At 44.0% G+C, this 27,826-nt stretch overlaps 1 protein-coding gene across 1 annotated transcript in view; it reads left to right on the top strand.

The window, feature by feature from the left end:
- Positions 1–9,657: 9,657 nt before the first annotated feature.
- The window catches only part of ADAMTS6 (ADAM metallopeptidase with thrombospondin type 1 motif 6), a 448,695-nt gene continuing 430,526 nt past the window's right edge, over positions 9,658–27,826 (top strand). The window contains exon 1 of the mRNA XM_082243714.1: positions 9,658–9,871. The gene's annotated coding sequence lies outside the window, so the exon portion shown is untranslated. The remainder of the gene's footprint in view (positions 9,872–27,826) is intronic.

Genomic DNA, 27,826 nt, shown 5'->3' on the forward strand with positions numbered 1-27,826 from the left:
GTACTTTGACGCAGTAGTGGGCTTGAGCACGATATGGCCATATGGTGGGACCAAACCCCCATTTTTATTTATGGATTCTCTTCAGATTTGGTAGTAATTTCTTTTGCATTTGCGCGCTATTCTTTTTTAATATACATGTCTTTTGGTTCATAGCTGCAGCAGCTTTGGAAATACATGGGTATGCTCCCCCAAATTTTTTGCCTGTTTATTATGTATTCGGTCTGACCAGACTATCGAGGTTGAGCAGCCCTCCCCACCCCCCACATACACCTGTACTCAATCAGTGTCCACCATCAAGTGGATATAGGAGGAGTCCCCTGTAGTGCATTTGCACATTTTTCCCAGCAAGGAGTATTATCTCCAAGGGTTAGAAAGGCTGGATTCATCTCTTTTTCATGGATAGTGTAGGACCCACTGATAATGGGGTACTTTGACGCAGTAGTGGGCTTGAGCACGATATGGCCATATGGTGGGACCAAACCCCCATTTTTATTTATGGATTCTCTTCAGATTTGGTAGTAATTTCTTTTGCATTTGCGCGCTATTCTTTTTTAATATACATGTCTTTTGGTTCATAGCTGCAGCAGCTTTGGAAATACATGGGTATGCTCCCCCAAATTTTTTGCCTGTTTATTATGTTTATTCGGTCTGACCAGACTATCGAGGTTGAGCAGCCCTCCCCACCCCCCACATACACCTGTACTCAATCAGTGTCCACCATCAAGTGGATATAGGAGGAGTCCCCTGTAGTGCATTTGCACATTTTTCCCAGCAAGGAGTATTATCTCCAAGGGTTAGAAAGGCTGGATTCATCTCTTTTTCATGGATAGTGTAGGACCCACTGATAATGGGGTACTTTGACGCAGTAGTGGGCTTGAGCACGATATGGCCATATGGTGGGACCAAACCCCCATTTTTATTTATGGATTCTCTTCAGATTTGGTAGTAATTTCTTTTGCATTTGCGCGCTATTCTTTTTTAATATACATGTCTTTTGGTTCATAGCTGCAGCAGCTTTGGAAATACATGGGTATGCTCCCCCAAATTTTTTGCCTGTTTATTATGTTTATTCGGTCTGACCAGACTATCGAGGTTGAGCAGCCCTCCCCACCCCCCACATACACCTGTACTCAATCAGTGTCCACCATCAAGTGGATATAGGAGGAGTCCCCTGTAGTGCATTTGCACATTTTTCCCAGCAAGGAGTATTATCTCCAAGGGTTAGAAAGGCTGGATTCATCTCTTTTTCATGGATAGTGTAGGACCCACTGATAATGGGGTACTTTGACGCAGTAGTGGGCTTGAGCACGATATGGCCATATGGTGGGACCAAACCCCCATTTTTATTTATGGATTCTCTTCAGATTTGGTAGTAATTTCTTTTGCATTTGCGCACTATTCTTTTTTAATATACATGTCTTTTGGTTCATAGCTGCAGCAGCTTTGGAAATACATGGGTATGCTCCCCCAAATTTTTTGCCTGTTTATTATGTATTCGGTCTGACCAGACTATCGAGGTTGAGCAGCCCTCCCCACCCCCCACATACACCTGTACTCAATCAGTGTCCACCATCAAGTGGATATAGGAGGAGTCCCCTGTAGTGCATTTGCACATTTTTCCCAGCAAGGAGTATTATCTCCAAGGGTTAGAAAGGCTAGATTCATCTCTTTTTCATGGATAGTGTAGGACCCACTGATAATGGGGTACTTTGACGCAGTAGTGGGCTTGAGCACGATATGGCCATATGGTGGGACCAAACCCCCATTTTTATTTATGGATTCTCTTCAGATTTGGTAGTAATTTCTTTTGCATTTGCGCGCTATTCTTTTTTAATATACATGTCTTTTGGTTCATAGCTGCAGCAGCTTTGGAAATACATGGGTATGCTCCCCCAAATTTTTTGCCTGTTTATTATGTTTATTCGGTCTGACCAGACTATCGAGGTTGAGCAGCCCTCCCCACCCCCCACATACACCTGTACTCAATCAGTGTCCACCATCAAGTGGATATAGGAGGAGTCCCCTGTAGTGCATTTGCACATTTTTCCCAGCAAGGAGTATTATCTCCAAGGGTTAGAAAGGCTGGATTCATCTCTTTTTCATGGATAGTGTAGGACCCACTGATAATGGGGTACTTTGACGCAGTAGTGGGCTTGAGCACGAAATGGCCATATGGTGGGACCAAACCCCCATTTTTTTTATGGATTCTCTTCAGATTTGGTAGTAATTTCTTTTGCATTTGCGCGCTATTCTTTTTTAATATACATGTCTTTTGGTTCATAGCTGCAGCAGCTTTGGAAATACATGGGTATGCTCCCCCAAATTTTTTGCCTGTTTATTATGTTTATTCGGTCTGACCAGACTATCGAGGTTGAGCAGCCCTCCCCACCCCCCACATACACCTGTACTCAATCAGTGTCCACCATCAAGTGGATATAGGAGGAGTCCCCTGTAGTGCATTTGCACATTTTTCCCAGCAAGGAGTATTATCTCCAAGGGTTAGAAAGGCTGGATTCATCTCTTTTTCATGGATAGTGTAGGACCCACTGATAATGGGGTACTTTGACGCAGTAGTGGGCTTGAGCACGATATGGCCATATGGTGGGACCAAACCCCCATTTTTATTTATGGATTCTCTTCAGATTTGGTAGTAATTTCTTTTGCATTTGCGCGCTATTCTTTTTTAATAAACTGAAAGTGATGTCAGGTCTTTGTTTCCGGGTTAAAAAAGAAAATTTCAGCACTTACAAAACATAAAACAACATAAGGATATTACACCTGTGCACAAATAATATATCCAACTATGTAAAGTAAATGAAAATAAATAAAATCAAATAGAGGTATAAATGTCCTGTGATATGAAGATCATGAGAATATTGTAACAATCCTTCACCGAAATAGTGGATCCACCGTGTGTTGCCTCCAATGAAATAGAACAGTAAAATGTGCTCTCTACTGGATTGTTGCCTTTTTCAGGGAATAGATTGGTCCATCCATCAAACATCCAATCAATTAAGCCAATATACTTCTCTCCTTTATAACTATGCCTTGTCCCAAGGAATACAACACTCCCCAGCAAAGCGAATCACCAGCCACAAATAAAAAGATCTTATGTGTCGCATTTACTGGTGCTAGAAAAGATTATTTTAAAACAATAACAAAAAAACCATGAAAAGACTCTAAAGGACAAATGTCCCTGTTATCACTTACATCCAATGCCACCAATCTGGAACAGAATAGCGGCAGGACCTTAGGCATCGAACAAATACACTCTATAGCTGTTTCACGCCACACGCGTCTTCAGGAGTATGTATTATGAATAGAAAAGCGGCCTCTCTTATGTAACCCCCTCACAGGAAATCATGTTTACCATAGCCAAGAGCCAAACAAAGCCAATCCAGTCTTTGTTCTGCTCTCCGATTAGATGGCGGAAGTGCTGGCTGGTCAATCGGGACTCCCGGTGAGAGGGGAGATCCTGGTAAAGCTGCAGAAGGTGGTGAGAGGGAGGCTAGCTGGGATTGCTTTTACAAGTGAGCCAACTATCGGCTCTAAAAAACAGTACCGGTATAAGCACTTGAGGTCTAGCAATGTACTGGTACGTCGCTGGTTGTCAACTGGTAAAAAATCCAAAAATAGTGAAACTTTACTTAAAGCCCAGCTTCAGGCAAAAATTTAATTTAAGGTTCACCTTTTACAAAAAAATAAATAAATGCACATACAGAACTATGCAAAAGTTTTAGGCAGGTGTGTAGAAATGTGGTAAAGTAAGAATGCTTTCAAAAATAAAAATGTAATAGTTTAGTTTTTTCAATTGACATAATGCAAAGTGAGCGAAGAGAAGAAAAATCGAAATCAAATGAATATATGGTGTGACTACCCTTTGGTTTCAAACTAGCATCAATTCTTTTCTTTTTTTTTTCATTTTTTATTATTTTTTATTGAATTTTGCAAAGGTAAAAACAAACAACAGAGAAACCGTAATTGAAATGCAAAGATAGCATAGTAATGAACATTATATGACAATATTGCGGTAATAATACAATACAATACAAGGTATTGGGGGGAAGGTAAGGAGGGGGGGATAAGGGAATTGAGAAATCCGTCAGAAAAACATAAAATGCATAGATTACACAGAATACAGAGAGTACAGGTTATGTCATTTTTCCTTCGTAACATGAATTATGCTGTGGGCATGCATAAGCAATCTATTGGCTGGTCAACCTGAGTGTAGTTGCGTTTAGGGGAGGGAGATTACCTCATGTGTAGGCCGTCCTATTGGGAAACTAGCATCAATTCTGACACTTTCTCACTTTGTACGCTTGCACACGGTAGGATTAGATTGAGGCCCATGATTAACCAATTATACCAAGCAGGTGCTAATTATCATCAATTTCATATGTAGGTTGAAACATGTAATTAAAACAGAAACAGCTGTGTATGAGGCTTAAAACTGGGCAAGGAGCAGCCGAACTCTGCTACTAAGGTGAAGCTGTAGAAGACAGATTCATGTCACAGGTCATACACTATGGCAGAAATGAAATTAGGAAATAGACAGGGGGTGCACCGGCTTAGTGCACTATCCTCAATGTAAAAAGCTTGACAAAGGCATGTCACATCAGAATGGCTGTAGTGCCCACGGTATCACATCATGGATGAAACGTCCACAGTAACTGGCTAACGTGTTTCAAGGTCACGCCTCTTCAAAGCCAACTAGACAGTGCCTTTGCTCTTCTACTTATACCATCAGACAAAAATGAGACAAGAGAGTGGTCAGGTACTTGGCCTGCCCCTATAGGGCATTTACTACCATGTTGCCAGGTGACAATAATAATATATATTATTACCGTATATACAAGAGTATAAGCCGACCCGAGTATAAGCCCCTACTTTTACCACAAAAAGATGGGAAAAATGATTGACTCAAGTATAAGCCTAGGGTGAGAATGCAGGGTGGCGGGCATGGTACAGGAGAATGCAAGGTGGCAGGCATGGTACAGGAGAATGCAGGGTGGCAGGCATGGTACAGGAGAATGCAGGGTGGCAGGCATGGTACAGGAGAATGCAGGGTGGCTGGCATGGTACAGGAGAATGCAGGGTGGCAGGCATGGTACAGGAGAATGCAGTGTGGCTGGCGTGGTACAGGAGAATGCAGGGTGGCAAGCATGGTACAAGAGGATGCGGGGTTGCGGGCATACTAGTGCGGCTGTGTTTCACTTACCTGTTCCAGAGGCGCCTTCATTTTAAAAATGGCGCCTCTGGAACAGGTAAAAAATTTTCATTTTAAAAATTCGCTATTGTCACACGGATCCTCCTCCTGGCCAATCAGGAAGCGGGTCTGATATGCGCTTCCTGATTGGCCGAAAGGCAAACCCCATGCCATTGGCTGGGGAGGAGGCGGGAGCCGGGAGGACTGAAGAGAAGCTGCCACGCCGGGGAACTGAAGAAGCCGCGAGCCGCCGCTGAAGGGAAAAGCAGGAGTCCTCAGAGCGCCCAGTGACAGCAGTCTGTTCCCTCCATCGGGTCAGGGCTGACTGGTGCTGGCGTGCGTTGCTGGCCACTGTCATCACCCATGTCGGTAATAAGAGCAGGGCGAGGCAGGAGACAGACACAGAGCAGGGTGTGAGGTAAGTGCACTGGTCTCGCGCGGGGGGTACACGCTTACGCTGGTCACTCTGCATTGAAAGGGGGCATGCTGGCATCTCTGCATTGAAAGGGGGAATGATGGCATCTCTGCATTGAAAGGGGGCATGCTGGCATCTCTGCATTGAAAGGGGGAATGATGGCATCTCTGCATTGAAAGGGGGCATGCTGGCATCTCTGCAATGAAAGGGGGCATGATGGCATCTCTGCAATGAAAGGGGGCATGATGGCATCTCTGCATTGAAAGGGAGCATGCTGGCATCTCTGCATTGAAAGGGGGCATGATGGCATCTCTACATTGAAAGGGGGCATGATGGCATCTCTGCATTGAAAGGGGGCATGCTGGCATCTCTGCAATGAAAGGGGGCATGATGGCATCTCTGCATTGAAAGGGGGCATGCTGGCATCTCTGCATTGAAAGGGGGCATGATTCGGCCGAATTTCAAACACCCAATGTTCGGGTCGAACCGATGGTCGACCCAAACCGTTCGATCATCCCTACTAATGAGTCAAAATGTGAAATAGTTGGCTGTAGCAGGAGGCAGTTTTTTTATGAAGAGCTGAAGAGCGGTAAAATAATGAGTGTCTGCAGACAAGAGTGAAGCATGGTGGAGGTTCTTTGCAAGTTTGGGGCTGCATTTCTACAAATAAAGTTGGAGATTTGGCCAGGAATCAGGATTAATGATGGCTTCAATGCTAAGAAATACAGACAAATACTTATCCATTATGTCATACCATCAGGGAGGCATGTGATTGGCCCCAAATTTACAACGACACCAAAAATAACAGCCAATGTCTTTAAAAACTATCTTCAGTGTAAAGAAGAACAAGAAGTCCTGGAAGCAATGGTTTGGCCCCCACAGAGCCCTGATCTCCACATCATCGAGTCTGTCTGGGATAACATAAAGAGACAGAAGGATATGAGGCAGCCTACAGTATATTAGCAGATCTGTGGTTAGTTCTCCGAAGATGGTTGGAACAACCTACCTGCCAAGTTCCTTTAAAAACTGTGTTCAGAGTGTACCTAGAAGAATTAATGCTGTTTTTGAAGGCAAAGGTTGGTCACACCAAATATTGATTTGGTTTGGATTTCTCTTCTGTTCATTTACTTTCCATTTTGTTAATTGATAAAAATAAACTATTAACACGTCTATTTCTGAAACCATTATTCATTTACGGCATGTTTCATATCTGCCAAAAACTTTTGCATAGCACTGTATATCTGCAGCAACTATTATTATTTTCCAAGGCAGCATCTTCAATCAGACTCAGTGAGTGGATCATGTGCGCAATATCAGGCTTCTGCAGTTCTTTGTGTGTACCAAGGTACAGACTTTAGGTAGAATTGCTGGAGAAAGTGTCAATGGTGAACACTGGATTCGCCTTCCATTGGGAATGGCAAGTTCTTCGGCTTTTGTAGTTTATTCAATCACAGATCAGCCCCACAAAGCAACATCATGGGAGAGGAGCCCCTGCACACTGTCATGAATGGGGTGGTTTGGGGTGGAGGTCTGACTTGTGCCATGCTACATGTTATACACTTCACGTGGGTGTGACATATCACATGGTCCAAAAGGTGGAGTTACCCTTTATGTAGTGCAATGTGTTACCCTGGGCGAGGTTGACAGCTACAAGTGAAACCAAACCGCATACATTTCCGCACGTCACATATTGGGCAGCCCATTCATTTAATTGGGCTACGCATTTTCATTGGGCTATGCATGAGAAATGCAGAATAGAAGTCCCTGACTGTTGTACAAGATGCAGAGGTGTGGGTACAATAACAATTAATGGCACCACAGTGCATCTGCTAAAGGGCAGTGTGTTCCTGTATGTGTCCGAAAAGAACGCAATTTTGTCTCCATATTAGGTCAATGACATCACATCCATCCCGCCCCTGTGGGGAACACCTCTGTCACTGCTGATTGGGCTGGGGGGGATGCGATCATGTGACGCTGAATTGGCTTTGAACCTGGCTCATCCCTGGTCTGTACAAGAGATGAGCTCAGGTTTCCTCCAAACTCATTACTTACTCCAACCATATGTCAGCTGGGTCATTCCCCACCCTGCAGCACACAATAACAAAGGGGGGGGATGCCGGTGACGTCAGTACCCTTAAAATGTGGACACGTCACTGCATTTAACCAATGATAAAATGGGCATTTGGCCACAGATAATGGAATAAAAAATGTAATTCTGATGTATAATGTCTGGGCTCATCGTGACTCATGGTGTCATTGACCTATATTATGATGTCATCGACCTACTTATAATGTCATTGACCTATATTATGATGTCATCGACCTACTTATAATGTCATTGACCTATATTATGATGTCATCGACCTACTTATAATGTCATTGACCTATTTATGATATAATTGACCTATATAATGATGTAATTTATCTCTTTATAATGTCACTGACCTAGATTATGGTGTCAATGACCTACTTATGATGTCATTGACCTATAATATGATATCATTGATCTATTTATGATGTCAGTGACCTGTATTATGATGTCATATCCCTACCTATGATGTCATCGACCTACTAATAATGTTTTTGACCTATATTATGATGTCATCAACTTACCTATGATGTCATTGACCCAAATTATGATGTAATTGACCTCCATATGATATCATTGACTTATATTATGCTGTCATCGACCTCCTTATGATGACACTGACCTATATTATGGTGTCATCGACCTACTAATGATGTCAGTGACCTATTTTATGATGTCAGTGACCTATACTATGATGTCATTGGCCTACCTATGATGTCATCAACCTAATTATGATGTCATTAACGTATGCTATGCCAGTGACCTATATTATGATGTCATTGACCCACTGATGATGTCATAGGCCTACTTATGATGTCACTGACCTATATTATGATGTCATTGACCCACTGATGATGTCACTGACCTATATTATGATGTAATTGACCCACTGATGATGTCATAGGCCTATTTATGATGTCACTGACCTATATTATGATGTAATTGACCCACTGATGATCTCATAGGCCTACTTATGATGTCACTGACCTATATTATGATGTCATTGATCTCCTTATGATGACACTGACCTATATTATGATGTCACTGACCTATATTATGATGTCTTTGACCTACGTATGATGTCAGTGACCTATATCATGATGCCATTAGCCTACCTATGATATCGCTGACCTATATTAGGATGCCATTGACCTAGAATATCATAGACTTACTTATGATGTCACTGACCTATAGTAGGATGCCATTGACCTATATTATCATGTCATAGACCTACATATGATGTCATTGGCCCACTATTGATGTCACTGACCTATATTAGGTCAATGATATCCCAAGCATCCATAGACACTGGGATAATGTGACACTGGTTTTAGCCTTGGTTCAGACTGAAGCCGCTCATCCCCCGCCTGTACCCAGGTATGGAGCTGAGGGGGGGTTTCAGGAAGCCTTGCATTGCCCCACAGATCCTCTGATCACAGTTGCAATGCTCAGCAGCCTCCAATGCAAAAATGCAACCAGTGCACATTTGTTTGGTGCATTTATTGTCATTTCACAATAGGTGACCTATGTCTTTAATCGTCCAGCCCGGACAGCTGGGACCTTTCCAGGGACAGAGGAAATCCTGGAGTGCAGAGAGCAGCAGAGAACAGCCCGGCATCCAGGAGCAGTCCATCCGTCTATCAGGAGCTCATCCCCGGCTCGGCACCGTGCACCGGGCTCCCCTGATCGCACCCCTCCGTCCCCATCCCCCCCCACCCCCTCCGAGCCGGGGCCGCGCATGCGCACTTGTGACGTCATTCTCCCCTTCGTTTGCTGAGCTGCCAAAATACTGTGTGAAGTAAAGTTGGCTGCGGGCCGGTCAGAGCTATGAGTGTCCGCTCCAGCTCCTGCACGGGGCTCTCTGCACTCCGCTCTCCGCACACACATGCACTGCCACTGAAAGGCGCTCATACAAGGCAAGGCTGAGAGGGGGGAGAGAGAAGAGAGAGAGGGGGAGAGAGCACACCCCACACACAGCACACTGCCCAGTCCTAGTGCCATCCCTGTGCACTGCTAGAAGGATGGTGGTGGCACCAGGACAGACCTGCTGGATGCTACTCTTACTGCTGCTGCTGCTACAGGAGATGTGTGCTGTGTGCACTGAGTGAATGGGCAGCAGGCTGAGCTCATTGTCTCACCACACTCATACAACATGAGAACGGTAAGAAGCATTCTTTTATGGACAGACACCTAACACTGACACCCCACTATGGGCACTCACCTAACACTGACACTCACCTAACACTGGCACCCCTCTATGGGCACTCACCTAACACTGACACCCCTCTATGGGCACTCACCTAATACTGACACCCATCTATGGGCACTCACCTAACACTGACACCCCACTATGGGCACTCACCTAACACTGACACCCCTCTATGGGCACTCACCTAACACTGACACCCCTCTATGGGCACTCACCTAATACTGACACCCCACTATGGGCACTCACCTAACACTGACACTCATCTATGGGCACTCACCTAATACTGACACCCATCTATGGGCACTCACCTAACACTGACACCCCACTATGGGCACTCACCTAACACTGACACTCATCTATGGGCACTCACCTAATACTGACACCCATCTATGGGCACTCACCTAACACTGACACCCCTCTATGGGCACTCACCTAACACTGACACCCCTCTATGGGCACTCACCTAATACTGACACCCCACTATGGGCACTCACCTAACACTGACACCCCACTATGGGCACTCACCTAACACTGACACCCATCTATGGGCACTCACCTGACACCCCACTATGGGCACTCACCTAACACTGACACCCCACTATGGGCACTCACCTAACACTGACACCCCACTATGGGCACTCACCTAACACTGACACCCCACTATGGGCACTCACCTAACACTGACACTCATCTATGGGCACTCACCTAACACTGACACTCATCTATGGGCACTCACCTAATACTGACACCCATCTATGGGCACTCACCTAACACTGACACCCCTCTATGGGCACTCACCTAATACTGACACCCATCTATGGGCACTCACCTAACACTGACACCCCACTATGGGCACTCACCTAACACTGACACCCCACTATGGGCACTCACCTAACACTGACACCCCACTATGGGCACTCACCTAACACTGACACCCCTCTATGGGCACTCACCTAACACTGACACCCCACTATGGACACTCACCTAACACTGACACCCCACTATGGGCACTCACCTAACACTGACACCCCACTATGGGCACTCACCTGACACCCCACTATGGGCACTCACCTAACACTGACACCCCACTATGGGCACTCCCCTAACACTGACACCCCACTATGGGCACTCACCTAACACTGACACCCCACTATGGGCACTCACCTAACACTGACACCCCACTATGGGCACTCACCTGACACCCCACTATGGGCACTCACCTAACACTGACACTCCACTATGGGCACTCACCTAACACTGACACCCCTCTATGGGCACTCACCTAACACTGACACCCCACTATGGGCACTCACCTAACACTGACACCCCACTATGGGCACTCACCTAACACTGACACTCCACTATGGGCACTCACCTAACACTGACACCCCTCTATGGGCACTCACCTGACACTGACACCCCACTATGGGCACTCACCTAACACTGACACCCCTCTATGGACACTCACCTAACACTGACACCCCTCTATGGACACTCACCTAACACTGACACCCCTCTATGGGCACTCACCTAATACTGACACCCCAGGGTCACATGACTGCTTCTCACAACTCTCACTTTCCTTCTCTCATTATTATTATATCACCACTGACAATCTCTCATCACCCACCCTATAGGAGCCCATCACTGCCTTCTCCACTGCCAGGCTGATCATTGACTTCTATGACATCTACTGCACTCCGACCACTTCCAACATTGCCTTGGAAAAGTCATTTTCTTTTAGATTTTCATTTTCTCTTTTGACCAGTGATTGGTGTTATGTAGCGCTGCAATGTAACAATTAGGATTATTTATGGATGCAATGTAACCATTAGGATTATTTATTCATACAATCTAACCACAGCACTGCTTTCAGTGTTGCCAGGTTCTGATCACTAACTTTTTATTATTTATTGACCCAATTTAACTATTTATTGGTCCAATGTATACACATTATTGCCAATCTCTGATTATTGTTTTTTTTTTTTAATTTCTTTATTTATTGGTACAGGATAACCACAGCATTGCCAATCTCTAATTATCGATTTTTCTTAAATGCATTTATTAGTAGAGTAAAACCACAGCATTGCCAATCAATGATTATTGATTTTTTTTCTTTATTGATGCAATGTAACCACAAGCTCTGATCATTGATTTTTAATATTTATTGGTGCAGTGCAACCATTATAATTTATTGGCTCAGCATAACCACTGCATTGCTCTCAGTATTGCCAAACTCTGATGATTGATTTTTTTATTGATGCAATGTCACCACAGCATTGCCAGTTTCTGATTATTGATTTTTTTTTATTATTATATATTGATGCATTATCAGCACAGCATTGCTAATTTCAGCTCCTTTTTACTCTTTATTGATGAAATGCCACTACAGCACTGCTTTCAGTGTTGACAATATCTGGGCATTGATTTTTGATCATTTATACAATGTAACCATTATCATGTATTGATGCAATGCAGCCATTATTATTCTTTATTGATACAATGTAACCACAGCACTGTTTTCGTGTTGTCAATCCCTGATCAATGATTGTTATTATCTATCGATGCAATGTAACCACATCGCTGTTTTCGTGCTGTCAATCCCTGATCATTGATTACTATCTATTGATGCAATGTAACCACAGAACTATTTTTTAGTGTTATCAATTCCTGATCATTGATTGGTATTATCTATTATTGCAATGTAACCACAGCACTGTTTCCAGTGTTGTCAGTTCCTGATCATTGATTGGTATTATCTATTGATGCAATGTAACCACAGCACTGTTTCGTGTGTTGTCAATTCCTGATCATTGATTATTATTATCTGTTGATGCAATGTAACCACAGAACTATTTTTTAGCGTTGTCAATTCCTGATCATTGATTATTATTATCTATTGATGCAATGTAACCACAGAACTGTTTTTAGTGTTGTCAATTCCTGATTATTGATTGGTATTATCTATTGATGCAATGTAACCACAGAACTATTTTTTAGCGTTGTCAATTCCTGATCATTGATTATTATTATCTATTGATGCAATGTAACCACAGAACTGTTTTTAGTGTTGTCAATTCCTGATTATTGATTGGTATTATCTATTGATGCAATGTAACCACAGCACTGTTTCCAGTGCTGTCAATTCCTAATCATTGATAGTTATCTATTAATGCAATGTAACCACAGCACTGTTTTCAGTGTTGTCAATTCCTGATCATTGATAGTTATTAATTATATATTGATGCAATGTAACCAGCACTGCCAATCTCTGATCTTATGCATTATCTTATGCCTTTGCTGCCTTCTATATGATATGAATGGGTGATTATTTGTATTATACCATCCTCTAGGATTCCAGTGCTTGTATTTCACTTAAAAGTCATTGCCATGTCAGTGATTATTAGTATTATTAATGAAGAAACCCAGCAATGTATTTAGTCTGCACTGCTCCTGCAATGACTAGTGTGCTCACTGCTTATTTTGTCTATGAGCTGAAGTTGATTAAATGCTGAATAATGTTTAAAGAGCTTGCAATCCATTTGCTCTTCAGCAGTAGTAGATAAAAAGAAAAAAAAAAAAGTCCAGTGCTTCGGGAGTGGAATTGAAGCCAACATTTATGCTTCATGTAAAAAAAAAAAAAAAAAAAGAAGTCTGCTGAAGAAGTCAGACAAGTGCATAGCTTGTGTCTGGACTCCGAGGGGCAGCATAAACGTGTTCGCTCCGTCTGATGCTCGAGGTCTAGGATATGTTAAGCTCTTAATAGACTAATCAAAGAGATGTTAGAGTGCGGTTTTGATTTCCTTCTGGCCACTTGGGATGTGCGAGGCTCATAATAACCCCAGAAAGGAAGATTTGTCTATGGGAGTTCAGTAGGTTTTGGCTGCATAGGAGACTATATAGAGGGGTTATGTGAGGTTGAACCCCCCCCCCCCCCTTTTCCTCCAGTCGTGTTGAGCTTATGCTATGTGGGTGCCAGAGGTCCATACTAGTCAATGCTGTGACTGTAAAGAATAATTTATTGGGTTATTAGCGGTTCTTATTTTTACCTTTTGGCAGCTGGAGGTTTAAATAGAAATTTGGAGGTGCCATGCTGCCAATATATTGACGTAACCCCCCCCCCCCCCCCCCCAGTCCATTTGTCTTCCAGCTGATGAATGCAGTCTTAGATGACACGTCCAGCTGTTGTGGAACTGGCTGTCAGGGGATGTTGGCAGTAGTAGTACAACAGCAACTGGAGATTCCTTTGCATTAGTGGAAATGGAGATCTAGTCCAAACAGAGGATCGCATACCTGTGTGTAATGTTATTTTTCTGATATTTTGGCTGCGCTAATTTCTTCCAGTCGTGCAGTGTAGAGGGAGCCCATAGGGGAGCATAGAGAGGGATTGTTATTTTCTCAGTGCCGACCGGTGTGTAAGGCACATTGGCATTGTGCCAGATGTCTGGGTCACACGCGTTTTATCCAAATAAGATTTAGCTTTGCTGATGGATGGTAAAGGGAATATCAGCTGGAGGCAGGCTAGACATCGACCTCCTCCTTCATGTCCTATTCTCCACTCCATGAAAACAAGGTGCCTATGGAGAGAAGGAAATGGACATTTAATAAAAATGTTACTCCATGTAGAACTCATTAAAGCAAAGTTTTCATAACTTTCTGCCCTTCCAAACTTTTACAGTAAGCTTAAAGCGGAGTTCCACTCAAAAGGGGAACTTCCACTTATCTGCCCCCCCCCCCCCTGTGCCACATTTGACACTTTTTTGGGGGGGAGCTGGTACCTGTTTTTGACAGAAACCCTTCCCCACTTCCGTGGGACCAAGCCGCGGCGAGGCACATCAGCAGTCCGACCCCCCCCTCCTCCTTCCTCTGCGTTCTGGCCAGTAACCGAGCGCAGCGCGCTTCGCTCATGCGCAATTGGGACCCGGCCGTGAAGCCACAAGGCTTCACTGCGGGGTTCCCTTACCAGCAATGGTGGGGGCAGCATCCGACAGCCGATTCGCCACTCCATGAAAAAAAGGTGCGCTGAGGAAAGAAGGAAATAGACATTTAATAAAAATGTTACTCCATGTAGAACTCATTAACCACTTTACCACCGGAGGATTTTGCTGTCTTACGTCCAGGCCACTTTTTGCGATTCGGCGCTGTGCGACTTTAACTGACAATTGCGCGGTCGTGCAACGCCGTACCCCAAAAAAATTTACGTCCTTTTTTCCCACAAACAGAGCTTTCTTTTGGTGGTATTTGATCACCTGTGCGATTTTTACTTTTTGCGCTATAAACAAAAAAAGAGCGTTTATTTTGAAAAAATAACAATATTTTTAACATATTTTTTTTTATATGAAATTCCCCCCCAAAAAATGTAAAAATCCAAAATTTTTTAAAATTTTTGGCCAATTTGTTTTCTGCTACCTATGTTTGGTAAAAAAAAAAATCACAATAAGCGTATTTTGATTGGTTTGCGCAAAAGTTATTGCGTTTACTAACTAAGGGAAAGATTTCTGTCATTCTTTGGTGTTTTTTTTTTAACGCGTAATGGCGGCGATCTGCGATTTTTTTTTTTTTTTTTTTTTTTTTTTTTTTTTTTTTTTTTTTGTGCGGGACTGCGACATTGCGGCGGACAGATCGGGCCCTTGACTGACATTTTTGACACTTTTGGGGGTACCAGTGACATTTCTATGGTAATCAGTGCTATAAATATGCACTGTTACTGTAAAAATGACACTGGCAGGGAAGGGGTTAATTTTATTGGAGAGGGAGGGGTTAATGTATGCCTGGTGCTTACTGACGTGTGTGGGGGGAGGTGACTGAGTGACACAAGGACAGATCGCATGTTCAGCTATGCGGAACACTGCAATCTGTCACTCCTTGTCACTTAGGAGATCCGCCCGCTCTGTTTACACAAGCGGGCGGATCTCCAAACTCGATTCCCCGACGATCGGGGAAGAGCAGCGGCGATCGCCGCCGCTCCTCCCCTAGCCCGACTCCCGTTGTGACTGAAAACAGCGGGGGCTGGCCTCCGGCGGCGCGCGAGCGCCGCCTACAGGGGGAGGAGTCCAGCGACGTAGGTCTACGTCGCTGGACGGAATTGAGCCACTTTGCTGCAGTACAGTCAACGTGACCGGTCGGCAAGTGGTTAAAGCAAAGTTCTCATAACTTTCTGCTCTCCAAAACTTTTACTTTAAGCTTAAAGCAGAGCTCCACTCAAAAGTGGAACTTCCGCTTATCTGTCTCCTCTCCCCCTCCAGTGCCACATTTGGCACCTTTCAGGGGGGAGGGGGGAGCGGATATCTGTATTTGACAGAAACCCTTCCCCACTTCCGTCAGTCCTTGCTGCGCCGGTGAGGTACGTCAGCAGTCTGGCCCCCCTCCTCCGTCCTCTGCTTTTTGGCCAGTAACCGAGCGCATTGCACTTTGCTCATGCGCAGTAGAGACCCAGTGAAGCTGCAAGGCTTCACTGCAGAGTTCCCTCGCCGGCAATGGAAACATCGGCTGCGGTGCCGACATCTCTGGATTCCAGGACAGGTAAGTGTCCTAATATTCAAAGTCAGCAGCTTACAGTATGTGTAGCTGCTGACTTTTAATTTTTGGAGGGCAAGGCTGGAACGCTGCTTTAAATATACAGCCAGTTAGGTCTGCAGCCCCTTACCAAACCATTGGATTGTATTCATATACCTATTGAAGTGACTGGCCTCAGGTGATGCACACAAATCCTCCTACATAAGTTATACCTGTTCATCTGCAGCCCTTCCTTCTCTACATCTGTTCAAAGTGCTGGATTATAAAGTGATTATAAAGTCTTGTTTTTTTTTATTTTTTTTTTATAACAAACATGTTATACTTACCTCCTCTGTGCAGTTGGTTTAGCACAGAGCAGCCTGGATTCTCCTCTTCTTGGGTCCCTGGCTGGAGCTCCTGGCCCCTCCCTCCTGTTGAGTGCCCCCACAGCAAGCTCTATTCAGACACAGAGCTGCCATTCGGCCCAGCCCCCTCTCTCTCTCCTGATTGCCTAACTGAGTTTGATTGACAGCAGTGGGAGCCAATGGCACTACTGCTGTGTCTCAATTAATCAGGAGAGAGATTCCCAGACAGCAAAGGGACTCATGGACATCACTGGATAGAGACGGGGTTCAGGGACGTGTTAGGGGTGCAGGGGAGGCTGTTACACACAGAAGGCTTTTTATCTTAATGCATAGAATGCAATAAGGCAGAGTTCAGGCAAAATTTTAATTTGGTATTGTTTATTAGATCGCCCTATCCCCCCTTGTATTTGGATATATATTTTTTTTCTCTTTATTACTTTTTCCTTTGTTGTTTCTGTTGGGTGGGGGTCGAACCACAGATCCGTGTCTGAATGGACACAGGGAGTTGCAGCTCAGCTCGAGGGCCCCCATAGCAAGCTGCTTGCTGTGGGGGTTACTCAACAGGAGGGAGGGGCCAGGAGGTCCAGCCAGGGACCTGAGAAGAGGAGGATCGGGGCTGCTCTGTGCAAAACCAACTGCACAGAGGAGGTAAGTATTACATATTTAATGTTAAAAAAAAAAAAAAAAAAAAAAAAAAAAACGAGACTTTACAATCACTTTAATGCATAGAATGCATTAAGATAAAAAAACATTCTGACTTTACAACCCCTTTAAGGCTCCATGCACACTAGATTTTATTTAACGTGGTTCTAAAAGCAGAAGTTTTTTTTAACCCCTTAGTGCCGGCTGCACACAAATATGCGGCCTCTTGGCGCCTGGGCCTTGGTGCTGAGAGGCCGTATATTTGCATGAATTGCAATCAATAGTGCTGTGCTGAGAGCTCACGCCCTGCACAGTGACCGGGGTCTAACCACATGCATGCGGTAGGGAGTTTTAGGATTACGTGACCACTGTGACAGCCAATCACATCAGTCACATGAACTTAGGCCACACCCTGCCTTCCGGCATCTTAAACCTCTTAAAGAGTCGAGAGGTGCGGCATGAGGAGTTGAAGGCATTCATTGCATTAAAGCGTTTGTTACCCCAACACTTCATATTCCTGATATGTGCCTGCTGTACCACGAACTTGGATGAGAAAGCATCCTGTTCTCTTTGTATTGCTTCCTATATGTGAAATCCCTGGTGATCCTGCCAGTCCCTCTGCTTTTCTAATAAAAACTAACCACACTAAGCAGGAGCACAGTGTGGTCAGTACTCTAGCTATGCTGGGTACTCAGCCTGCTCTTCTCCAATGATCAGGCTTGTCCTGACACACGTCCACTGCACAGCCATTCCGTGGGAAGCTCAGTATAATGCTGCTTCTCCTCCCCCCAGCTCTTATGCAGCTGAGAACTGCGGGAATGTGATCACTTATAAAAAAGGGAAAAAGGTATTTATAATGTTTGTTTATATCTCTACAAAATTGTTTTTCGCCTTTCTCTTCTATTTTAAACTGAATAGGTTGTTTTACAAGGCGGTTGTTTATAATCACTATAAAAAAAAAAAAAAAAAACTGTGTGCAGCAGCACCCCCTAATACTTAGCTGAGCCCCATATTGATCCAGCGATGTTGCACGTGAGCCTCGGACTCTCCCTTCTGATTGGCTGAGACACAGCAGCAGGCATCATTGGACTCCTGCTTCTGTCAGTCAAAGTCAGTGAGCCAGTGAGGAGAGAGAGGGGTTCCGCGTCTGAATGGACACACAGAGCAGCAGCTCCATGACCCCATAGCAAGCTGCTTGCTGTGGGGGCAATCAGCAGCAGGGAGGGGCCAGGAGCACCGGCGGGGGACCCGAGAAGAGGAGGATCTGAGTTGCTCTCTGCAACCACTGTCTAGAGCAGGTAAGTATGTTTTTAAAATTAGGTTAACATTTTATTAAGATGTCACATCCCATTGTTATTTAAAAAAAAGAAAGGACTTTAATATCACTGTAAGCTTCTAGAAGCCTATAGTGTTACCCTAGGTGTCCATGCACACTACCTTAGGCTTTTTTTAGAAAAAAAAAAAGCAGAATGCTCCTAAACGCTCCTAAATGCTTCTAAACTACTACTAAACATCTTTTTATGAGCTTTTTTTCCCATGTACTATAAAACGCTAATAAAATGGTAATGCTCCTAAGAGCTTCTTAAAGCTACTAAAACGCTACTACAAGCCAGCATAAAAACGCTATTATCAGCATTTTTCGTCCAGCGTTTTTTTTTTCTAGCTTTGAGCCTAAACAAAATGTTAGTGTGCATGGAGCCTTAAGCTTGTGTGAGAATTCAGAATAAAGGGGGCGGAGAGCTGAAGTTACACTCTGCAGAGCTCAGTAAGGCGAGCTCTGACAGCTGATTGGAAGGAAGAGACACTCCCTCCTTCACACAGCACACAGGAACAGAGCTGAGGCTGTCAATTAGCTGGAGGTTCCTTCCATGTCACCATTTTTCTCTTGGTGTCAGGAAAACTTGTCAGAAGTAATTCATGCTGATAGCAGAGAAACAAAGCAGCAGACACACGTGACACTAGGTGCTCTTGAGACAAGTACACACTATAGAGGTATATGCTTTGTTCATATTTTATGTCTGAGGTTTACAACCACTTTAAGTGCATTAGGTCTGATGGTGACATGATGATGTTATACCCCAGTCAGAATTCCTCTCCCACTTATCTGACTTTACTACACTGGAATGTCAATTGCTTTCTGTGGGTTACTGTTCTTTACACATGGCTATTGCTTAAAAGCTGGTGCCTGCTTCTACCAATCAGATTGTGGCTGGTGTTTTTGGTTTGGGTCTTAAAAATTGCAATTACCATTGCAAGACAGTGGGCTTCATATAAGAAAGTGGGGGCGATATAATACAGTATAACAAACACAACTGCACATATTTGTGCTTACGAAGGAACCAATAGTAGCAGGAGTTATAATCTGTACCATCCGTTTTCAACTAAGGGTGCGTAAAGAAGTTGGCATAAAAGCTCAAAAATGTTCACAGTATTATGTTTGAATGAGTACCTGAAAACATAAAGCTGATGTCAGATGGATGATTCTGCTACTAGAGACAAATTTCCAGTGGTGGGATCTGTAAAGATTCTGCCTCTGTCTGTTCCAATGGAATACCCCCCCCCCCCCCCCCCGTACCAAGATTCAGCTCTGTCGCTGCCCTGAATCCTGATCGCTAGCATTAGGAGTGACATCTCGCTTCCTAACAGTGTCTTGCACCACCAATAGACAATCTCTCTCTACCTGGTAAATACACCTTGTTACATTTCACAGGTTAAAAAGCTTGGACTTACAAGGCTGCCATCACTCATTCCCTCTCTGCAGAGCAACATACTCTGGTTTCCCCATGGTTTAACCGCTTGCCAACCGCCCTATAGCAGTTTTAATGCTACAGGGTGAGTGCACTGCACAGGATCACATATATATATATACATAATCCTGCATTTCCGGGTATCAGGCGGGAGTGCACACCGCCGCCGACTCACTCCCGCTGTGATACTTCACAGTGGGTCCTGTGGACCCGATGTCCGCCGGCACCCGCTGATCTTTCTGTATGCATGGAGAATGGCGATCTGTCTATGTAAACCAGGCAAATTGCCATTCTGTCAGTACAGAAGGCATGGATCCTGTGCTCCTGTAAAGCAGGAACGCCGATCCATGCCTTCCACTAGTAAAAGCACCTCCTCCACTACATTGAAACACCAGCTAAGCACACAGTTAACCCTTTGCACGCCCCCTGATCTTAACCCCTTCCCAGCCAGGGTCATTAGTACAGTGACAGTGTATATTTTTAGGACTGATCACTGTATAAGTGAAACTGGCTCCCAAAAGTGTCAGTTAGTGTCCGATTTGTGTGCCGCAATATCGCACACCCGCTATAAATTACTAGTAAAATATAAATAATTACAGATTCCATAAATCTATCCCATAGTTTGTTGTTGCGATAACTTTTGCGCAAACCAATCAATATACACTTATTGGGATTTTTTTTTTACAAAAATATGTAGCAGAATACATACTAAATAATGAAGAAATAAGATTTTTTTTATTTTTTTATTGGATATATTTTAAGGAAAAAAGTAAAAAAAATTTTTTTTTCTTTTTTTTTTTTAATTGTCGGTCGTTTTTTGTTTATAGCGCAAAAAAAAAAAAAAAAAAAATGTAGAGGTAATCAAATACCACCAAAAGAAAGCTATATTTGTGGGAAAAAGGGACATCCATTTTTTAGGGTACATCATTTCACAACCGCGCAATTGTTAGTTAAAGTAACGCTGTGCCGTATCGCAAAAAATGGCCTGGTCATAAAGGGGGTAAATCTTCCTGGGCTGAAGTGGCTAAAGTGGTTGTAACAGGTTTATACTTACCTGCTCAGTGCAGTGGAATTCAAAATATACCTACTGCACTAATCATATCAATCTCCCCATACTAAATATTCAAATCATATAGTGTTAAAAAGTTATTTCCTTCAATATGATGTAAACAAATTTATGCAGCGCTAGCTCCAATACTATTTGGCAATATATCAAATTGTCATAAACATAAAGTGCTATGTGCTGAAATAATCATATATGCAATAACCAATAAATTATAAAGTGCATAAATCCACATAAGTGATTGTAAATAAGTCCAAGTAAATATTCAGTGCTTGAGAAGAAAAGTCCTTAGTGTGATCCAAATAAGGTGCCAAAGTGCCAAGTAATCAAAAGTGCTTGCAAAGTGATAAGGTGCCCCTCACGGTTCCCCACTCACCAGATTGCCGATATAAAAAGACCTTGGAAATTAATTGCACACTGGCCCGGGATCTTTTGAAACCAAAACTTCTCCTATGCAGGCTTCGAGGTTAAATGGGTCCGCTTCCGTTTCCACCTCTCATAAACGTCTGATTTCCCAGGCTGAAAATATGTGGCGGCCGGCCGCTGAAGGCCTCAGAAGTGGATGTGAGAGGCAGCTCCTGCGGTTCCCCGGGTGTCAGGGGGGGGAGGAGATTGTGTCTCGGGCACAGGGAGTGGATGGCAGGTCTCCTTACCGGGCAGTGACTGCCAAGGCCCTCAGATGCACAGCACACAAACCGGCGGCGGTACCACGAGTAGGCCGCGGGGTCCGTAGCGTGGCAACCCAGTCACCCAGAGACGAACTGAGGGTAGCGGTGGATACCCCACAAAGTTTACCGTCGATGGGTGCAGCTACGCGGATGGCACTGGATTGAGTGGTAGATCCGGCAGAGGGCTGGGACAACACGTCCAGCGCGGCTCACGTCCGGACCCCCCCCCCCCCCCCTTACTAAAGATTTGTCTGTGAGCCAGATTCAGCCATCAAAAGAGCCAAGTCTGGCTCGCGAGCCATAAGTTCCCTACCCTTGCTGTATACCAACCTGTATATCCTTTCCATCATGCCAAACATTAAAAGTATATCCTGGTTCCATGCTCAGTAGGGTGAGTGGACACATCGAAAGACAGACTTTTCCAAAACTCTGAGTATTGACACTAAAATATTTCCCTTTTCTTGTGTGAGATCTGTAAAAAAAAAAAAAAACGCACACACACATGAAAAACAAAAAAGCAATTCAGATAGGTGTTTCGGGAAAATATATTTCTATACTTCCAAATGTTCAAAAATATATTCCCAATAACAGTGAGGCTGATGAGTCTGTATTTCAGAGGATATGAATATCAGATGGTAATCTTCTAGTAGCGTGAATAATCTACTTATTGATCCTCTTATTTATTTTTATAGCGTAGGTTACAGCTGAACGTCAGACTGCTGTTTATTGATTTACGTATTCAGTAAAATGGCGCTCAGGAGGAAAGACAGGAAGAAAGAGTAGGCTGAGCAGAATGATGACATCTCCAGTGCTCTGCTGCTCCTGGTTTATGCAGTCAGCAGGCAGGATGTGACTTCTTGACCAGATTTCCAAGCTCACCAATTTTGTACTGCTGTTGCAGTGTAGGTTAAATATCTGATTGTGTTGTCTGGACCATAAAACTGCCTGCACATAATTAGAAATACAATGGCAGGTTAAACAATTCTCATATACAGATTGTATTTTAACAGTGTATTTAGCTGTTTCTCTTGAGTTTAGCCTTTAAAGCGGTATGCAAAAATGTAATATATTGCAGCTTACTATTCATTCGATGCATTTGTTTTCTTTTTCTAGGCTTTTTCTCTCTGTTTTCACCTGGCGATCTGGCCAGTAACACACCTCCTGCATTAGAGTGCCCCCACTAGGCGGGGAGTGCTAGATGCACTAGCAGATTTAGATACACTAATATATTGAAACGGAACTCCTGCCACTTTAAAAGCAGTTAGGCTAGGTTAGGCTAGCAGATACATGGGGGTGCCATTAAAGTGGTAGTACAGTCTGTACTTCTTTTTTAACAAATGGGTCCCCTAGCAGCTTTAAGCCATAATGTGCTAGTATGGCCTGCACACCAGTACATTATGACAGACTTGCATACAAACGCTGCCCCTCAGCACTTCTCTCTCACCACTCTCCTTTGTCCCCAGAAGCTCCCATCTTCACCCAGTCTTTCTTCAGCCTCTTGATTGGCTGTGCTGGGGCGACATCACTCCCACGCATTTACGGGCCGTAAATGTGGTCTGAGTTGCACATGTGCGGCTCAGATCTTATTACTCGCTGACAGGCAGTGGGGGGGGGGGTTTATGACACAAGAGACCTCTAGGATCTCTTCTGTTATAAAAACCCTGCCTGTCAGTGAATTTTGTCAAAACTGGCATTACTACCACTTTAATCTTATGGCACCCCCACACACTGGAAGCCGCAGTACAATTTCCTGTGATGGGAACTGCACAGCACTATGTAGTTTCCCCCAAGGCTGCATTTTTGGAAGGTGCCAGGACCTTTCCTCTGGGCTCCGTAGGTACAGCAGCCCAAATGAACAGGCTGCTGTGCCCACTCAAATGTTGTCTCTGGGAAACCAGCATAATGTGAACCTAGACTTAGGCCCCTTTTACACAGGCGGACCGTTCAGATCCGCCTGTACGTTTTTTTGGCGGATCTGAATGGATGCCCCATGCATCTCTATGGGGCATCGGATGTCAGCGGAGACATGTCCGCTGACATCCGATCCATCAAATCTGGACGGGTGGAAACCCTATTTTCCATCCGTCCAGCGGATCGGATGGTATCGGATGAGAACGGACAATCGGTCAGTACCCATCTGATTCCCCCATAGAGAACAGCGGGACCTCACAGCTCTGTCTCCACACACAGCATGGAGACAGAGCTGCCATCCACCTGCTCAGCGAGGGATCGGCGGATCGATCCCCAGCTGAGAAAAACGGAGTCCGTCTGATGGACTCCCTATGTTTAAGGGGACTTATAGCAAACATTTTATTTTTCACTTTGGAAAGGTAAATAAATAAAAGCTGATTGTGTAACCACACCTGTCAAATGGTTTGTCTCAACCCCGTAACTGCTACATCTGCAACTTGTTCTGTTGAAAAACAGACTTACTGGCCAGATAAATAAGGTACAAATAAAAGAAAAGCAAGCCATAAAAAGAATGCAATAATACGTTTTGCTTTTGGGTTTAATACCAAACTACAGTCAAAAATTTTCACTCTCTCATCCATTGAAGGACACAAGAATTTCTAGACTGCCAGGTTATACTGCCACCTACAGAGGAAATAGACAACGTTTCTTGTTTGTGTCCCCAAGTCAGTGGACGTTTTTCTTCAGCCCTGCTGGGGTTTTTTTTGGAAGTTTTTCAACCATCAACAACTGCTGGCAGATTCATCCAGATATGTTATATCATGGAAGTCCCCACAGTAAACCTAGAAGTGCAGATTTCCCTAGTTTATACTGCTGTTTATTTTCAGACAGCCCTATTTTTTTTTTGGGTTGTCTACAGCTACCGTTCGATCGTGCTGTATGGGCAAATCCTGAACAGTTCTTTTGTTAACCAAGCAGCATAGGTTCTCAATTCATTATCTCTACTGGTGTTATCTCTGCAGAAATCCTACAGTTGGTAGTGACTACCTGTCTACCTTTCAGCTCAAACAAGACTCTGCTTTCAGGTCAAGCCAGTATGCCGGGGGAATCCTTATGGAGTTATCAGTCCAGAGCTGGGGTAGTTTTCCTGTCCCTGTCTCTGCAACTCACTGTTGAGGTTACCTCTCTAGTTTATACTGCCTTGACGTTCTTTTTGTTTGGTATTTATACTTCATATCTGTTATTTGCAACAGAGGCAACTGTAGCTGATGAACATTTAGTGTGGGGAGTTGCATTATATTTTATGCATTTCACAGGCTGGCCACAAGGTGGGGCTCCTATTTATTTACAGTAGACTTTGCTAGGGAATTGTTTACATTTTTCTTTTTTCCCCGCCCCCCCCCCCCCCTACCGAACACTGGCAGCACTTTGGGGGTAGGGGGGTACACAGGGCAGCCTGGGTGGCGGGGGGAAATGTATGGTGCACAGAAAGAGTGATTGGTGCAGTTGGGGGTGTCAATGACTATAACGTATCCCATGTATGGTTCTCTCTGCAGCACCTGAAAACCAGCTAGAGAGAGGAAAATAAGTCAGCTTTCAGCTGCTGCAGTGTGGCTCTCGCTGCAGCAGCTGAAAGCTGACTTATTTTCCCTTCTATACAGGGGATCGGTTCCAGTAATTGCCCCCACCCCACCATGACAATCACCCTCCTTGCCCATATCAATTTCACTCTGCTTGCTGCCTGGGCTCCCCTGCTGGCCTGGGCCACGTACAGGAGGACCTGTGGTGCCCCCTTATCCACTGCCCTGCCCACTTGCCTCGTGTGTGTACTGGGATCTTTGTGGAGTAGTTCATATGCCTGCTATTGACAGCCTCTGAAATGTGGTGCACAAACATATATTTTTTTCCCTTTCCCTGCTAAATTCAACACTCAAAAACAAGACTTTACTGGTTCTTTCGGGATTCCTCCTCAGGTCTGTGATCCGTTATTGATCATCTACCTTCTATGAAGGCTTTTTCAACCAAACAGGAGAACGTTTTCTCTTAACTACGCGCTTTGCTCTACAGTTCAGTGGACTTGTAGGCTCTTGCTCTTAGCTCAATCACTCAGTTGTTCTACACCAAGGCACTGAATCATATCACAAAGTCATTCTTTTTTATGCTGACTTAATTCCAAAATTTGGATACAAGAAGACCTCCTTGCGATTGTACCTTATCAAACTAACTGGTCAGATTTATCCACTACTGCAATTAATACTTTTATTATAGTATGCGTGGACATTTGCCTGTAGCTTTTTATTTCAGCTGTGATGGTCTGCTAAAAGCTTTTTACAAGAATTCTTGTATAGAAAGAGTTTTTTCCACTTCATGGGACAGCAGCTCTTCTAGTCCAATATAGATAATACTTAACTAGGACACTTGTGTTGATAAAAGCACTCTTTTTCCCAGAGTGAGATACCTATGATGCAGACTGGGACAGTCATCCCATTTTCCCATTGCTATGAAATGTTTCTTTAGTTTTAAATGTTTTTGTATGAGGCCCTCACTTTAGTCCTTTCTGTATTAGAGTACATTTTAGCAGATCGCCGTCAGCTCTCCCGGGTCTTCTGGTCCTGTGTCGGCACTATTTTTAGGATATTTTTCTAACCTATTCACCATTCCCATAACCAGAGGGGTCAACTGCCCAATCTTGTATCTCAAAACTCTGAATGTCTTCATTCTAGTTCAGAAGGTATGGATAAAATCAACCAGTTCTGTCTTTACTTCCCTAGTAAGTTTTTCCTAAGCTTTGCTTTGAAACCCCTACATTACCATCCATGGCTATGCCCTTTTGGGTGCAACCTGGTTGTTTTCTAAGGTGCTGGCCTCAATATTATCCCTGCTGTGCTCTTATGTCACCCCCATCCCCATACTTAGGCAACCTCCTGTTGAGGGCATAGTTGGTGTGGCATCTTTTGGACAACCTGGCTTTGACTGTCAAGTTATTACAATGATTCAGATGGATTAGAGAAGAGGACTTAAGCCTCGTACACACGCACCGATTGTTGGCCGTAAATTTTCGGCCAACGTCCGATCGGCCGATTGTCGGTTTGTTAGTATGATGCTTCCGACAACCGACTGCGACTTTTTGGCCGAACAAAATCTGGTGTGCATGCTATAAAATTTTTGTTGGCCGTCAACAGAACGGCCGATTGTTCCTCAGTCAGTACAGATTTCGGCCGACAAAAATCAGATGAGCAAGACTGGGCATGCTCAGAGAAGAAAAAACACACGGAAAGTAAACCAGAACATGACATCACTTCTGAAGTTGGTTGTTGTTTGCCGAAAAAATTTTTGTGCAGTCTAGAGCACATTTCAACCAACACAACAACACTGGACAAAAGTCTGCCGATTGGTCGGCCAACAATTGGTGCGTGTGTATGGGGCTTTAGTTGTCAGAGAAGTCTCTGACTATCTCTGCACTTTTGAACCATACAGCTGGAACATCATCCAAGTGGCCTGATCCTTCCCCTGATTCTTCGCTGATTCTATAACTTGGTGTGATACTTAGGCAAAGATAGTGCCATTTAGGGGAAAAAAGTGTTTCCAACATGGGAAATACTCATTACATGTACAGCACTACAATAAGCAGGGTTCTAAGATTTACAGTACATAGACATACATTAGATATCAGTCTAAAGCAAGGAATATCACTGGAACATGCCTTACATTTAAATAGGTAAACCTTCTTCAGACAGATGCAAGATTAATGGGCTTAATCTTGGAGGAAGACTTCCTTGTTTCTTGTCAATGAAGGAAGTGTTCTCCCAAAATTTTGTTTGCCCTTTTTTTATTTGCCAGATAAAATAAGGTTTACCTTATTAAATGAAAGAGGTGATTTGCTGCCACACTGGGGAAATGTCTGTCTATGGGCAGCTTTTAAAGGAAGATGCTCTGAGGAATGTCTCTACTTCTAGGTTGTCTTTTTGTTTTGTGGGTGGTCAGCAGATGGTTTACTGCATCTTGCATTTAAATGT

The sequence above is a fragment of the Pelophylax lessonae genome, assembly GCF_965119305.1.
Source record: "Pelophylax lessonae genome assembly, chromosome: 1".
Lineage (NCBI taxonomy): Eukaryota > Metazoa > Chordata > Amphibia > Anura > Ranidae > Pelophylax > Pelophylax lessonae.